Genomic DNA, 16324 nt, shown 5'->3' on the forward strand with positions numbered 1-16324 from the left:
ATCACATGCCTTCTCAAGCTAGCAGGCATGCATCAAAGCACACAGTATCAACGTCGCAAGCAGTCGATCAATCAGTGCCTGTTTTTGGAAGAGCTCTTCGGCTGAGATGTTCTCCTGATACCAGGAGTAATTTTTCGCTGAAATTTCTCCGATTTGCTTAATTCTAAGTGGCTGTAGCATGTAAGCAAGCGATCGCATGCCTTCTTAAGGAAGTAGGCATGCATAGAAGCACACAGTATCAACGTCGCAAGCAGTCAATCAATCAGTCCCTGTTTTTGGAAGAGCTCCTCGGCTGAGATGTTCTCCTGATACCAGGAGTAATTTTTCGCTGAAATTTCTCCGATTTGCCTAATTCTAAGTGGCTGTAGCATGTAAGCAAGCGATCGCATGCCTTCTCAAGTAAGTAGGCATGCATAGAAGCACACAGTATCAACGTCGCAAGCAGTCAATCAATCAGTCCCTGTTTTTGGAAGAGCTCCTCGGCTGAGATGTTCTCCTGATACCAGGAGTGATTTTTCGCTGAAATTTCTCCGATTTGCCTAATTCTCAGTAACTGTAGCATGTAAGCAAGCGATCGCATGCCTTCTTAAGGAAGTAGGCATGCATAGAAGCACACAGTATCAACGTCGCAAGCAGTCAATAAATCAGTCCCTGTTTTTGGAAGAGCTCCTCGGCTGAGATGTTCTCCTGATACCAGGAGTAATTTTTCGCTGAAATTTCTCCGATTTGCCTAATTCTAAGTGGCTGTAGCATGTAAGCAAGCGATCGCATGCCTTCTCAAGTAAGTAGGCATGCATAGAAGCACACAGTATCAACGTCGCAAGCAGTCAATCAATCAGTCCCTGTTTTTGGAAGAGCTCCTCGGCTGAGATGTTCTCCTGATACCAGGAGTAATTTTTCGCTGAAATTTCTCCGATTTGCTTAATTCTAAGTGGCTGTAGCATGTAAGCAAGCGATCGCATGCCTTCTCAAGGAAGTAGGCATGCATAGAAGCACACAGTATCAACGTCGCAAGCAGTCAATCAATGAGTCCCTGTTTTTGGAAGAGCTCCTCGTCTGAGATGTTCTCCTGATACCAGGAGTAATTTTTCGCTGAAATTTCTCCGATTTGCTTAATTCTAAGTGGCTGTAGCATGTAAGCAAGCGATCGCATGCCTTTTCAAGGAAGTAGGCATGCATGGAAGCACACAGTATCAACGTTGCAAGCAGTCAATCAATCAGTCCCTGTTTTTGGAAGAGCTCCTCGGCTGAGATGTTCTCCTGATACCAGGAGTAATTTTTCGCTGAAATTTCTCCGATTTGCTTAATTCTAAGTGGTTGTAGCATGTAAGCAAGCGATCGCATGCCTTCTCAAGTGAGTAGGCATGCATAGAAGCACACAGTATCAACGTCGCAAGCAGTCAATCAATGAGTCCCTGTTTTTGGAAGAGCTCCTCGGCTGAGATGTTCTCCTGATACCAGGAGTAATTTTTCGCTGAAATTTCTCCGATTTGCTTAATTCTAAGTGGCTGTAGCATGTAAGCAAGCGATCGCATGCCTTCTTAAGGAAGTAGGCATGCATAGAAGCACACAGTATCAACGTCGCAAGCAGTCAATCAATCAGTCCCTGTTTTTGGAAGAGCTCCTCGGCTGAGATGTTCTCCTGATACCAGGAGTAATTTTTCGCTGAAATTTCTCCGATTTGCTTAATTCTAAGTGGCTGTAGCATGTAAGCAAGCGATCGCATGCCTTCTCAAGTGAGTAGGCATGCATAGAAGCACCAGTATCAACGTCGCAAGCAGTCAATCAATCAGTCCCTGTTTTTGGAAGAGCTCCTCGGCTGAGATGTTCTCCTGATACCAGGAGTAATTTTTCGCTAAAATTTCTCCGATTTGCTTAATTCTAAGTGGCTGTAGCATGTAAGCAAGCGATCGCATGCCTTTTCAAGGAAGTAGGCATGCATGGAAGCACACAGTATCAACGTCGCAAGCAGTCAATCAATCAGTCCCTGTTTTTGGAAGAGCTCCTCGGCTGAGATGTTCTCCTGATACCAGGAGTAATTTTTCGCTGAAATTTCTCCGATTTGCTTAATTCTAAGTGGCTGTAGCATGTAAGCAAGCGATCGCATGCCTTCTTAAGGAAGTAGGCATGCATAGAAGCACACAGTATCAACGTCGCAAGCAGTCAATCAATCAGTCCCTGTTTTTGGAAGAGCTCCTCGGCTGAGATGTTCTCCTGATACCAGGAGTAATTTTTCGCTGAAATTTCTCCGATTTGCTTAATTCTAAGTGGCTGTAGCATGTAAGCAAGCGATCGCATGCCTTCTCAAGTGAGTAGGCATGCATAGAAGCACACAGTATCAACGTCGCAAGCAGTCAATCAATCAGTCCCTGTTTTTGGAAAAGCTCCTCGGCTGAGATGTTCTCCTGATACCAGGAGTGATTTTTCGCTGAAATTTCTCCGATTTGCTTAATTCTAAGTGGCTGTAGCATGTAAGCAAGCGATCGCATGCCTTCTCAAGTGAGTAGGCATGCATAGAAGCACACAGTATCAACGTCGCAAGCAGTCAATCAATCAGTCCCTGTTTTTGGAAGAGCTCCTCGGCTGAGATGTTCTCCTGATACCAGGAGTAATTTTTCGCTGAAATTTCTCCGATTTGCTTAATTCTAAGTGGCTGTAGCATGTAAGCAAGCGATCGCATGCCTTCTCAAGCAAGCAGGCATGCATAGAAGCACACAGTATCAACGTCGCAAGCAGTCAATCAATCAGTCCCTGTTTTTGGAAGAGCTCCTCGGCTGAGATGTTCTCCTGATACCAGGAGTAATTTTTCGCTGAAATTTCTCCGATTTGCCTAATTCTAAGTGGCTGTAGCATGTGAGCAAGCGATCGCATGCCTTCTCAAGTAAGTAGGCATGCATAGAAGCACACAGTATCAACGTCGCAAGCAGTCAATCAATCAGTCCCTGTTTTTGGAAGAGCTCCTCGGCTGAGATGTTCTCCTGATACCAGGAGTAATTTTTCGCTGAAATTTCTCCGATTTGCCTAATTCTAAGTGGCTGTAGCATGTAAGCAAGCGATCGCATGCCTTCTCAAGCAAGCAGGCATGCATAGAAGCACACAGTATCAACGTCGCAAGCAGTCAATCAATCAGTCCCTGTTTTTGGAAGAGCTCCTCGGCTGAGATGTTCTCCTGATACCAGGAGTAATTTTTCGCTGAAATTTCTCCGATTTGCTTAATTCTAAGTGGCTGTAGCATGTAAGCAAGCGATCGCATGCCTTCTCAAGTGAGTAGGCATGCATAGAAGCACACAGTATCAACGTCGCAAGCAGTCAATCAATCAGTCCCTGTTTTTGGAAGAGCTCCTCGGCTGAGATGTTCTCCTGATACCAGGAGTAATTTTTCGCTGAAATTTCTCCGATTTGCCTAATTCTAAGTGGCTGTAGCATGTAAGCAAGCGATCGCATGCCTTCTCAAGTAAGTAGGCATGCATAGAAGCACACAGTATCAACGTCGCAAGCAGTCAATCAATCAGTCCCTGTTTTTGGAAGAGCTCCTCGGCTGAGATGTTCTCCTGATACCAGGAGTAATTTTTCGCTGAAATTTCTCCGATTTGCCTAATTCTAAGTGGCTGTAGCATGTAAGCAAGCGATCGCATGCCTTCTCAAGTAAGTAGGCATGCATAGAAGCACACAGTATCAACGTCGCAAGCAGTCAATCAATCAGTCCCTGTTTTTGGAAGAGCTCCTCGGCTGAGATGTTCTCCTGATACCAGGAGTAATTTTTCGCTGAAATTTCTCCGATTTGCTTAATTCTAAGTGGCTGTAGCATGTAAGCAAGCGATCGCATGCCTTCTTAAGGAAGTAGGCATGCATAGAAGCACACAGTATCAACGTCGCAAGCAGTCAATTAATCAGTCCCTGTTTTTGGAAGAGCTCCTCGGCTGAGATGTTCTCCTGATACCAGGAGTAATTTTTCGCTAAAATTTCTTCGATTTGCTTAATTCTCAGTGGCTGTAGCATGTAAGCAAGCGATCGCATGCCTTCTCAAGTGAGTAGGCATGCATAGAAGCACACAGTATCAACGTCGCAAGCAGTCAATCAATCAGTCCCTGTTTTTGGAAGAGCTCCTCGGCTGAGATGTTCTCCTGATACCAGGAGTAATTTTTCGCTGAAATTTCTCCGATTTGCTTAATTCTAAGTGGCTGTAGCATGTAAGCAAGCGATCGCATGCCTTCTCAAGGAAGTAGGCATGCATAGAAGCACACAGTATCAACGTCGCAAGCAGTCAATCAATAAGTCCCTGTTTTTGGAAGAGCTCCTCGGCTAAGATGCTCTCCTGATACCAGGAGTGATTTTTCGCTGAAATTTCTCCGATTTGCTTAATTCTAAGTGGCTGTAGCATGTAAGCAAGCGATCGCATGCCTTCTTAAGGAAGTAGGCATGCATAGAAGCACACAGTATCAACGTCGCAAGCAGTCAATCAATCAGTCCCTGTTTTTGGAAGAGCTCCTCGGCTAAGATGTTCTCCTGATACCAGGAGTAATTTTTCGCTGAAATTTCTCCGATTTGCTTAATTCTAAGTGGCTGTAGCATGTAAGCAAGCGATCGCATGCCTTCTCAAGTAAGTAGGCATGCAAAGAAGCACACAGTATCAACGTCGCAAGCAGTCGATCAATCAGTCCCTGTTTTTGGAAGAGCTCCTCGGCTGAGATGTTCTCCTGATACCAGGAGTAATTTTTCGCTGAAATTTCTCCGATTTGCTTAATTCTAAGTGGTTGTAGCATGTAAGCAAGCGATCGCATGCCTTCTCAAGTAAGTAGGCATGCATAGAAGCACACAGTATCAACGTCGCAAGCAGTCAATCAATCAGTCCCTGTTTTTGGAAGAGCTCCTCGGCTGAGATGTTCTCCTGATACCAGGAGTAATTTTTCGCTGAAATTTCTCCGATTTGCCTAATTCTAAGTGACTGTAGCATGTAAGCAAGCGATCGCATGCCTTCTTAAGGAAGTAGGCATGCATAGAAGCACACAGTATCAACGTCGCAAGCAGTCAATCAATCAGTCCCTGTTTTTGGAAGAGCTCCTCGGCTGAGATGTTCTCCTGATACCAGGAGTAATTTTTCGCTGAAATTTCTCCGATTTGCCTAATTCTAAGTGGCTGTAGCATGTAAGCAAGCGATCGCATGCCTTCTCAAGTAAGTAGGCATGCATAGAAGCACACAGTATCAACGTCGCAAGCAGTCAATCAATCAGTCCCTGTTTTTGGAAGAGCTCCTCGGCTGAGATGTTCTCCTGATACCAGGAGTAATTTTTCGCTGAAATTTCTCCGATTTGCCTAATTCTAAGTGGCTGTAGCATGTAAGCAAGCGATCGCATGCCTTCTCAAGTAAGTAGGCATGCATAGAAGCACACAGTATCAACGTCGCAAGCAGTCAATCAATCAGTCCCTGTTTTTGGAAGAGCTCCTCGGCTGAGATGTTCTCCTGATACCAGGAGTAATTTTTCGCTGAAATTTCTCCGATTTGCCTAATTCTAAGTGGCTGTAGCATGTAAGCAAGCGATCGCATGCCTTCTCAAGTAAGTAGGCATGCATAGAAGCACACAGTATCAACGTCGCAAGCAGTCAATCAATCAGTCCCTGTTTTTGAAAGAGCTCCTCGGCTGAGATGTTCTCCTGATACCAGGAGTAATTTTTCGCTGAAATTTCTCCGATTTGCCTAATTCTAAGTGGCTGTAGCATGTGAGCAAGCAATCGCATGCCTTCTCAAGTAAGTAGGCATGCATAGAAGCACACAGTATCAACGTCGCAAGCAGTCAATCAATCAGTCCCTGTTTTTGGAAGAGCTCCTCGGCTGAGATGTTCTCCTGATACCAGGAGTAATTTTTCGCTGAAATTTCTGCGATTTGCTCAATTCTGAGTGGCTGTAGCATGTAAGCAAGCGATCGCATGCCTTCTCAAGGAAGTGGGCATGCATAGAAGCACACAGTATCAACGTCGCAAGCAGTCAATCAATCAGTCCCTGTTTTTGGAAGAGCTCCTCGGCTGAGATGTTCTCCTGATACCAGGAGTAATTTTTCGCTGAAATTTCTCCGATTTGCCTAATTCTAAGTAGCTGTAGCATGTAAGCAAGCGATCGCATGCCTTCTTAAGGAAGTAGGCATGCATAGAAGCACACAGTATCAACGTCGCAAGCAGTCAATCAATCAGTCCCTGTTTTTGGAAGAGCTCCTCGGCTGAGATGTTCTCCTGATACCAGGAGTAATTTTTCGCTGAAATTTCTCCGATTTGCTTAATTCTAAGTGGCTGTAGCATGTAAGCAAGCGATCGCATGCCTTCTTAAGGAAGTAGGCATGCATAGAAGCACACAGTATCAACGTCGCAAGCAGTCAATCAATAAGTCCCTGTTTTTGGAAGAGCTCCTCAGCTGAGATGTTCTCCTGATACCAGGAGTAATTTTTCGCTGAAATTTCTCCGATTTGCTTAATTCTAAGTAGCTGTAGCATGTAAGCAAGCGATCGCATGCCTTCTCAAGTAAGTAGGCATGCAAAGAAGCACACAGTATCAACGTCGCAAGCAGTCGATCAATCAGTCCCTGTTTTTGGAAGAGCTCCTCGGCTGAGATGTTCTCCTGATACCAGGAGTAATTTTTCGCTGAAAATTCTCCGATTTGCTTAATTCTAAGTGGCTGTAGCATGTAAGCAAGCGATCGCATGCCTTCTCAAGTAAGTAGGCATGCATAGAAGCACACAGTATCAACGTCGCAAGCAGTCAATCAATCAGTCCCTGTTTTTGGAAGAGCTCCTCGGCTGAGATGTTCTCCTGATACCAGGAGTGATTTTTCGCTGAAATTTCTCCGATTTGCCTAATTCTCAGTAACTGTAGCATGTAAGCAAGCGATCGCATGCCTTCTTAAGGAAGTAGGCATGCATAGAAGCACACAGTATCAACGTCGCAAGCAGTCAATAAATCAGTCCCTGTTTTTGGAAGAGCTCCTCGGCTGAGATGTTCTCCTGATACCAGGAGTAATTTTTCGCTGAAATTTCTCCGATTTGCCTAATTCTAAGTGGCTGTAGCATGTAAGCAAGCGATCGCATGCCTTCTCAAGTAAGTAGGCATGCATAGAAGCACACAGTATCAACGTCGCAAGCAGTCAATCAATCAGTCCCTGTTTTTGGAAGAGCTCCTCGGCTGAGATGTTCTCCTGATACCAGGAGTAATTTTTCGCTGAAATTTCTCCGATTTGCTTAATTCTAAGTGGCTGTAGCATGTAAGCAAGCGATCGCATGCCTTCTCAAGGAAGTAGGCATGCATAGAAGCACACAGTATCAACGTCGCAAGCAGTCAATCAATGAGTCCCTGTTTTTGGAAGAGCTCCTCGTCTGAGATGTTCTCCTGATACCAGGAGTAATTTTTCGCTGAAATTTCTCCGATTTGCTTAATTCTAAGTGGCTGTAGCATGTAAGCAAGCGATCGCATGCCTTCTCAAGTGAGTAGGCATGCATAGAAGCACCAGTATCAACGTCGCAAGCAGTCAATCAATCAGTCCCTGTTTTTGGAAGAGCTCCTCGGCTGAGATGTTCTCCTGATACCAGGAGTAATTTTTCGCTGAAATTTCTCCGATTTGCTTAATTCTAAGTGGCTGTAGCATGTAAGCAAGCGATCGCATGCCTTCTTAAGGAAGTAGGCATGCATAGAAGCACACAGTATCAACGTCGCAAGCAGTCAATCAATCAGTCCCTGTTTTTGGAAGAGCTCCTCGGCTGAGATGTTCTCCTGATACCAGGAGTAATTTTTCGCTGAAATTTCTCCGATTTGCTTAATTCTAAGTGGCTGTAGCATGTAAGCAAGCGATCGCATGCCTTCTCAAGTGAGTAGGCATGCATAGAAGCACCAGTATCAACGTCGCAAGCAGTCAATCAATCAGTCCCTGTTTTTGGAAGAGCTCCTCGGCTGAGATGTTCTCCTGATACCAGGAGTAATTTTTCGCTAAAATTTCTCCGATTTGCTTAATTCTAAGTGGCTGTAGCATGTAAGCAAGCGATCGCATGCCTTTTCAAGGAAGTAGGCATGCATGGAAGCACACAGTATCAACGTCGCAAGCAGTCAATCAATCAGTCCCTGTTTTTGGAAGAGCTCCTCGGCTGAGATGTTCTCCTGATACCAGGAGTAATTTTTCGCTGAAATTTCTCCGATTTGCTTAATTCTAAGTGGCTGTAGCATGTAAGCAAGCGATCGCATGCCTTCTTAAGGAAGTAGGCATGCATAGAAGCACACAGTATCAACGTCGCAAGCAGTCAATCAATCAGTCCCTGTTTTTGGAAGAGCTCCTCGGCTGAGATGTTCTCCTGATACCAGGAGTAATTTTTCGCTGAAATTTCTCCGATTTGCTTAATTCTAAGTGGCTGTAGCATGTAAGCAAGCGATCGCATGCCTTCTCAAGTGAGTAGGCATGCATAGAAGCACACAGTATCAACGTCGCAAGCAGTCAATCAATCAGTCCCTGTTTTTGGAAAAGCTCCTCGGCTGAGATGTTCTCCTGATACCAGGAGTAATTTTTCGCTGAAATTTCTCCGATTTGCCTAATTCTAAGTGGCTGTAGCATGTAAGCAAGCGATCGCATGCCTTCTCAAGTGAGTAGGCATGCATAGAAGCACACAGTATCAACGTCGCAAGCAGTCAATCAATCAGTCCCTGTTTTTGGAAGAGCTCCTCGGCTGAGATGTTCTCCTGATACCAGGAGTAATTTTTCGCTGAAATTTCTCCGATTTGCTTAATTCTAAGTGGCTGTAGCATGTAAGCAAGCGATCGCATGCCTTCTCAAGCAAGCAGGCATGCATAGAAGCACACAGTATCAACGTCGCAAGCAGTCAATCAATCAGTCCCTGTTTTTGGAAGAGCTCCTCGGCTGAGATGTTCTCCTGATACCAGGAGTAATTTTTCGCTGAAATTTCTCCGATTTGCCTAATTCTAAGTGGCTGTAGCATGTGAGCAAGCGATCGCATGCCTTCTCAAGTAAGTAGGCATGCATAGAAGCACACAGTATCAACGTCGCAAGCAGTCAATCAATCAGTCCCTGTTTTTGGAAGAGCTCCTCGGCTGAGATGTTCTCCTGATACCAGGAGTAATTTTTCGCTGAAATTTCTCCGATTTGCTCAATTCTAAGTGGCTGTAGCATGTAAGCAAGCGATCGCATGCCTTCTCAAGAAAGTAGGCATGCAAAGAAGCACACAGTATCAACGTCGCAAGCAGTCAATCAATCAGTCCCTGTTTTTGGAAGAGCTCCTCGGCTGAGATGTTCTCCTGATACTAGGAGTAATTTTTCGCTGAAATTTCTCCGATTTGCTTAATTCTAAGTGGCTGTAGCATGTAAGCAAGCGATCGCATGCCTTCTCAAGCAAGCAGGCATGCATAGAAGCACACAGTATCAACGTCGCAAGCAGTCAATCAATCAGTCCCTGTTTTTGGAAGAGCTCCTCGGCTGAGATGTTCTCCTGATACCAGGAGTAATTTTTCGCTGAAATTTCTCCGATTTGCTTAATTCTAAGTGGCTGTAGCATGTAAGCAAGCGATCGCATGCCTTCTCAAGTGAGTAGGCATGCATAGAAGCACACAGTATCAACGTCGCAAGCAGTCAATCAATCAGTCCCTGTTTTTGGAAGAGCTCCTCGGCTGAGATGTTCTCCTGATACCAGGAGTAATTTTTCGCTGAAATTTCTCCGATTTGCCTAATTCTAAGTGGCTGTAGCATGTAAGCAAGCGATCGCATGCCTTCTCAAGTAAGTAGGCATGCATAGAAGCACACAGTATCAACGTCGCAAGCAGTCAATCAATCAGTCCCCGTTTTTGGAAGAGCTCCTCGGCTGAGATGTTCTCCTGATACCAGGAGTAATTTTTCGCTGAAATTTCTCCGATTTGCCTAATTCTAAGTGGCTGTAGCATGTAAGCAAGCGATCGCATGCCTTCTCAAGTAAGTAGGCATGCATAGAAGCACACAGTATCAACGTCGCAAGCAGTCAATCAATCAGTCCCTGTTTTTGGAAGAGCTCCTCGGCTGAGATGTTCTCCTGATACCAGGAGTAATTTTTCGCTGAAATTTCTCCGATTTGCTTAATTCTAAGTGGCTGTAGCATGTAAGCAAGCGATCGCATGCCTTCTTAAGGAAGTAGGCATGCATAGAAGCACACAGTATCAACGTCGCAAGCAGTCAATTAATCAGTCCCTGTTTTTGGAAGAGCTCCTCGGCTGAGATGTTCTCCTGATACCAGGAGTAATTTTTCGCTAAAATTTCTTCGATTTGCTTAATTCTCAGTGGCTGTAGCATGTGAGCAAGCGATCGCATGCCTTCTCAAGTGAGTAGGCATGCATAGAAGCACACAGTATCAACGTCGCAAGCAGTCAATCAATCAGTCCCTGTTTTTGGAAGAGCTCCTCGGCTGAGATGTTCTCCTGATACCAGGAGTAATTTTTCGCTGAAATTTCTCCGATTTGCCTAATTCTAAGTGGCTGTAGCATGTAAGCAAGCGATCGCATGCCTTCTCAAGTAAGTAGGCATGCATAGAAGCACACAGTATCAACGTCGCAAGCAGTCAATCAATCAGTCCCTGTTTTTGGAAGAGCTCCTCGGCTGAGATGTTCTCCTGATACCAGGAGTAATTTTTCGCTGAAATTTCTCCGATTTGCTTAATTCTAAGTGGCTGTAGCATGTAAGCAAGCGATCGCATGCCTTCTCAAGGAAGTAGGCATGCATAGAAGCACACAGTATCAACGTCGCAAGCAGTCAATCAATGAGTCCCTGTTTTTGGAAGAGCTCCTCGTCTGAGATGTTCTCCTGATACCAGGAGTAATTTTTCGCTGAAATTTCTCCGATTTGCTTAATTCTAAGTGGCTGTAGCATGTAAGCAAGCGATCGCATGCCTTCTTAAGGAAGTAGGCATGCATAGAAGCACACAGTATCAACGTCGCAAGCAGTCAATCAATCAGTCACTGTTTTTGGAAGAGCTCCTCGGCTGAGATGTTCTCCTGATACCAGGAGTAATTTTTCGCTGAAATTTCTCCGATTTGCTTAATTCTAAGTGGCTGTAGCATGTAAGCAAGCGATCGCATGCCTTCTCAAGTGAGTAGGCATGCATAGAAGCACACAGTATCAACGTCGCAAGCAGTCAATCAATCAGTCCCTGTTTTTGGAAGAGCTCCTCGGCTGAGATGTTCTCCTGATACCAGGAGTAATTTTTCGCTGAAATTTCTCCGATTTGCTTAATTCTAAGTGGCTGTAGCATGTAAGCAAGCGATCGCATGCCTTTTCAAGGAAGTAGGCATGCATGGAAGCACACAGTATCAACGTTGCAAGCAGTCAATCAATCAGTCCCTGTTTTTGGAAGAGCTCCTCGGCTGAGATGTTCTCCTGATACCAGGAGTATCTTTTCGCTGAAATTTCTCCGATTTGCTTAATTCTAAGTGGTTGTAGCATGTAAGCAAGCGATCGCATGCCTTCTCAAGTAAGTAGGCATGCATAGAAGCACACAGTATCAACGTCGCAAGCAGTCAATCAATCAGTCCCTGTTTTTGGAAGAGCTCCTCGGCTGAGATGTTCTCCTGATACCAGGAGTAATTTTTCGCTGAAATTTCTCCGATTTGCTTAATTCTAAGTGGCTGTAGCATGTAAGCAAGCGATCGCATGCCTTTTCAAGGAAGTAGGCATGCATAGAAGCACACAGTATCAACGTCGCAAGCAGTCAATCAATCAGTCCCTGTTTTTGGAAGAGCTCCTCGGCTGAGATGTTCTCCTGATACCAGGAGTAATTTTTCGCTGAAATTTCTCCGATTTGCTTAATTCTAAGTGGCTGTAGCATGTAAGCAAGCGATCGCATGCCTTCTCAAGTGAGTAGGCATGCATAGAAGCACACAGTATCAACGTCGCAAGCAGTCAATCAATCAGTCCCTGTTTTTGGAAGAGCTCCTCGGCTGAGATGTTCTCCTGATACCAGGAGTAATTTTTCGCTGAAATTTCTCCGATTTGCTTAATTCTAAGTGGCTGTAGCATGTAAGCAAGCGATCGCATGCCTTTTCAAGGAAGTAGGCATGCATAGAAGCACACAGTATCAACGTTGCAAGCAGTCAATCAATCAGTCCCTGTTTTTGGAAGAGCTCCTCGGCTGAGATGTTCTCCTGATACCAGGAGTAATTTTTCGCTGAAATTTCTCCGATTTGCTTAATTCTCAGTGGCTGTAGCATGTAAGCAAGCGATCGCATGCCTTCTCAAGTGAGTAGGCATGCATAGAAGCACACAGTATCAACGTCGCAAGCAGTCAATCAATCAGTCCCTGTTTTTGGAAGAGCTTCTCGGCTGAGATGTTCTCCTGATACCAGGAGTAATTTTTCGCTGAAATTTCTCCGATTTGCTTAATTCTAAGTGGCTGTAGCATGTAAGCAAGCGATCGCATGCCTTCTCAAGTGAGTAGGCATGCATAGAAGCACACAGTATCAACGTCGCAAGCAGTCAATCAATCAGTCCCTGTTTTTGGAAGAGCTCCTCGGCTGAGATGTTCTCCTGATACCAGGAGTAATTTTTCGCTGAAATTTCTCCGATTTGCTTAATTCTAAGTGGTTGTAGCATGTAAGCAAGCGATCGCATGCCTTCTCAAGTGAGTAGGCATGCATAGAAGCACACAGTATCAACGTCGCAAGCAGTCAATCAATCAGTCCCTGTTTTTGGAAGAGCTCCTCGGCTGAGATGTTCTCCTGATACCAGGAGTAATTTCTCGCTGAAATTTCTCCGATTTGCTTAATTCTAAGTGGCTGTAGCATGTAAGCAAGCGATCGCATGCCTTTTCAAGGAAGTAGGCATGCATAGAAGCACACAGTATCAACGTTGCAAGCAGTCAATCAATCAGTCCCTGTTTTTGGAAGAGCTCCTCGGCTGAGATGTTCTCCTGATACCAGGAGTAATTTTTCGCTGAAATTTCTCCGATTTGCCTAATTCTAAGTGGCTGTAGCATGTAAGCAAGCGATCGCATGCCTTCTCAAGTAAGTAGGCATGCATAGAAGCACACAGTATCAACGTCGCAAGCAGTCAATCAATCAGTCCCTGTTTTTGGAAGACCTCCTTGGCTCAGATGTTCTCCTGATACCAGGAGTATTTTTTTGCAGAAATTTCTCCGATTTACCCAATTTTACATAAAATCAGCATTCAGGCAGCATTATTCAAATTAAAATTTACACTTAAACTCCAAAGACGTCATTCAGCTTTACTTTCTTCTAAGTGAGAATAGTTTTATCTCTGAACTGATCTGTATGATCCTTGCTGGAAGAATTGAGCAACCAGAAAAAGACATCAAAGAAAACATGGGACCGACAGTTGAGGAAATATAAAGAAAACGCACAGAAGTTCATTTTCACATTTATTTCAATTCAGGTTATATAAAAGAATACAGTGATATACATATCATATCATATGCAGGTGCAGTGCACCTGTGCGCACTGCGGTTCTTAATATAAATTCAGGAACCACAATGATAACCATTCCATATACCACTATTTACATTCAGCTTAGCGTATTTTACTCTTAAACCCTATTGTCATCGTCAGCATTGTTATGAAAGACCAAATCATATTTTTTTACATTTTCTCTATCCGATTCTACAATATTCGGTAATTTTATGACATACTATACCCTTCTATCTGAACGCTTGTATTAGGATAAGAACGTATTGAGCAAACTCAAACTTACAATAAACAGAACCTAACGTTGTAGTAGTTGTTATTTTCCTGACGCATCTTTTTGACTGCCTGTTGCGAATTCCGTGTTTTGCTGCAGTTCTTCCCAATCCGTTGTTTGCTGCGAGTGAAAACTGAAGGCAATCGATTCCTACGCAAAAAACGTCGGAAGGGTGCATCAGAAAATTGGTTGCAGCATCTCATGGAATCCACGAAATATTCCTCAAAATCCAGGGGGGTTAGTCTTTATTTTCTTTGAGTGAATAATCTTCTGTCTCGTAATCAGTTTGTACGAGCCTTTCCAGAAGAATTGATACCCCTGGAACTGAAAACATACAGTAATTACAGGGTATGACCTACACCAGGAAAATTACGTGGCAAAGACGAGCAGCAGAAGAATAAGACTACAAAGTAACTCGTTTTTCGGCCGTAACTTTTGATTCATCGCTCGCTGTGTCTTCGGACTGCAGTCAATCGATTGCTGTCGCAAAATTACGTCGGAATAGTGCTCTAAAGATTTAATTGCAGCACTTTTCAAAGTCGTCGAAATTTCCACCAAAAATGCAAAGGGGGCCTTGGATTTTTTTTGGCCGAAAAATCTTTTGTCTGGGAATCGATTAGTATGACGCTATTTAGACTAATTCGACGCCCAGGAACTCAGAAAACACATGAAAAACAGCGTAGGACCAGCAGCAGAGAAATGGCGATGAAAATCTGCAGTTTTTTAGCTGTAACTTTACAGGTGTTGCTCGCAGCGCATTGGGACTGCGATCAATCGATTTCTCTCGCAAAATTACGTCGGAATAGTGCTCTAAAGATTTAATTGCAGCACTTTTCAAAGTCGTCGAAATTTTCACCAAAAATGCAAAGGGGTTAGCCTTGGATTTTTTTTGGCCAAAAAATCTTTTGTCTGGGAATCGATTAGTATGACGCTTTTTAGACTAATTCGACGCCCAGGAACTCAGAAAACACATGAAAAACAGCGTAGGACCAGCAGCAGAGAAATGGCGATGAAAATCTGCAGTTTTTCGGCTGTAACTTTACAGGTGTTGCTCGCAGCGCATTGGGACTGCGATCAATCGATTTCTCTCGCAAAATTACGTCGGAATAGTGCTCTAAAGATTTAATTGCAGCACTTTTCAAAGTCGTCGAAATTTTCACCTAAAATGCAAAGGGGTTAGCCTTGGATTTTTTTTGGCCGAAAAATCTTTTGTCTGGGAATCGATTAGTATGACGCTTTTTAGACTAATTCGACGCCCAGGAACTCAGAAAACACATAAAAAACAGCGTAGGACCAGCAGCAGAGAAATGGCGATGAAAATCTGCAGTTTTTCGGCTGTAACTTTACAGGTGTTGCTCGCAGCGCATTGGGACTGCGATCAATCGATTTCTCTCGCAAAATTACGTCGGAATAGTGCTCTAAAGATTTAATTGCAGCACTTTTCAAAGTCGTCGAAATTTTCACCAAAAATGCAAAGGGGTTAGCCTTGGATTTTTTTTGGCCAAAAAATCTTTTTTCTGGGAATCGATTAGTATGACGCTTTTTAGACTAATTCGACGCCCAGGAACTCAGAAAACACATGAAAAACAGCGTAGGACCAGCAGCAGAGAAATGGCGATGAAAATCTGCAGTTTTTCGGCTGTAACTTTACAGGTGTTGCTCGCAGTGCATTGGGACTGCGATCAATCGATTTCTCTCGCAAAATTACGTCGGAATAGTGCTCTAAAGATTTAATTGCAGCACTTTTCAAAGTCGTCGAAATTTTCACCAAAAATGCAAAGGGGTTAGCCTTGGATTTTTTTTGGCCGAAAAATCTTTTGTCTGGGAATCGATTAGTATGACGCTTTTTAGACTAATTCGACGCCCAGGAACTCAGAAAACACATAAAAAACAGCGTAGGACCAGCAGCAGAGAAATGGCGACGCAAAGACCAGCAGCAGAAAAATTGAGAAAATACCTCTTGCGTTTTTTGGCTGTCACTTTTGATACGTTGATACGAAATTACGATCAGAAATCCAGCAGCAGAAAAACCACGAAACAAACGTTACGCTTTTTGACTGTAACTTTTGATCCGTTTTCCGCATCGTATTCGGATTACCCTAAATCGATTTTTTTCTTACAATTACATCGACATGGTGAATTCAAGATCTAAGTCGAGCATCATTTGCCAGTCATTAAACCCTGACTGTACAATTTTGAAGGGATCCTTTCTCCGTTCGTGATTGAAAACCTTTTTGTCTTGGTCTGGAATCAAACAACATCGTCCTGACTAGTTGACCAAGCAGATTGCAAAAATCGATTCACATTATCACCGGACTAACAGCTGAAAAACTACGCTATAAATACAAGGAAATATCATGTCTCATGCCCGTCACTTCTAATTCGTTGCTCGCAGGGACCGTAGACTGCGCGCTATCGATTCTCCTACCAAAATTACGTCAGCGTAGGGTATTAAAGAATCAAGTTTAACATTGAACGAAATCACCCAAACTCTGACTGGAAAATTTTCAAGGAGTATAACCTTGCTCTTCTGCGATGTTTGAAGCAAAAATTTGTGCTCGGAAAATCGTTTCAATGTAGCCTGTTCGATTAATCGGACGCTGACAAAGACGACGGAAACATTTACAACAT

This window comes from Diprion similis, chromosome 4, assembly GCF_021155765.1.
Source record: "Diprion similis isolate iyDipSimi1 chromosome 4, iyDipSimi1.1, whole genome shotgun sequence".
Taxonomy (NCBI): domain Eukaryota; kingdom Metazoa; phylum Arthropoda; class Insecta; order Hymenoptera; family Diprionidae; genus Diprion; species Diprion similis.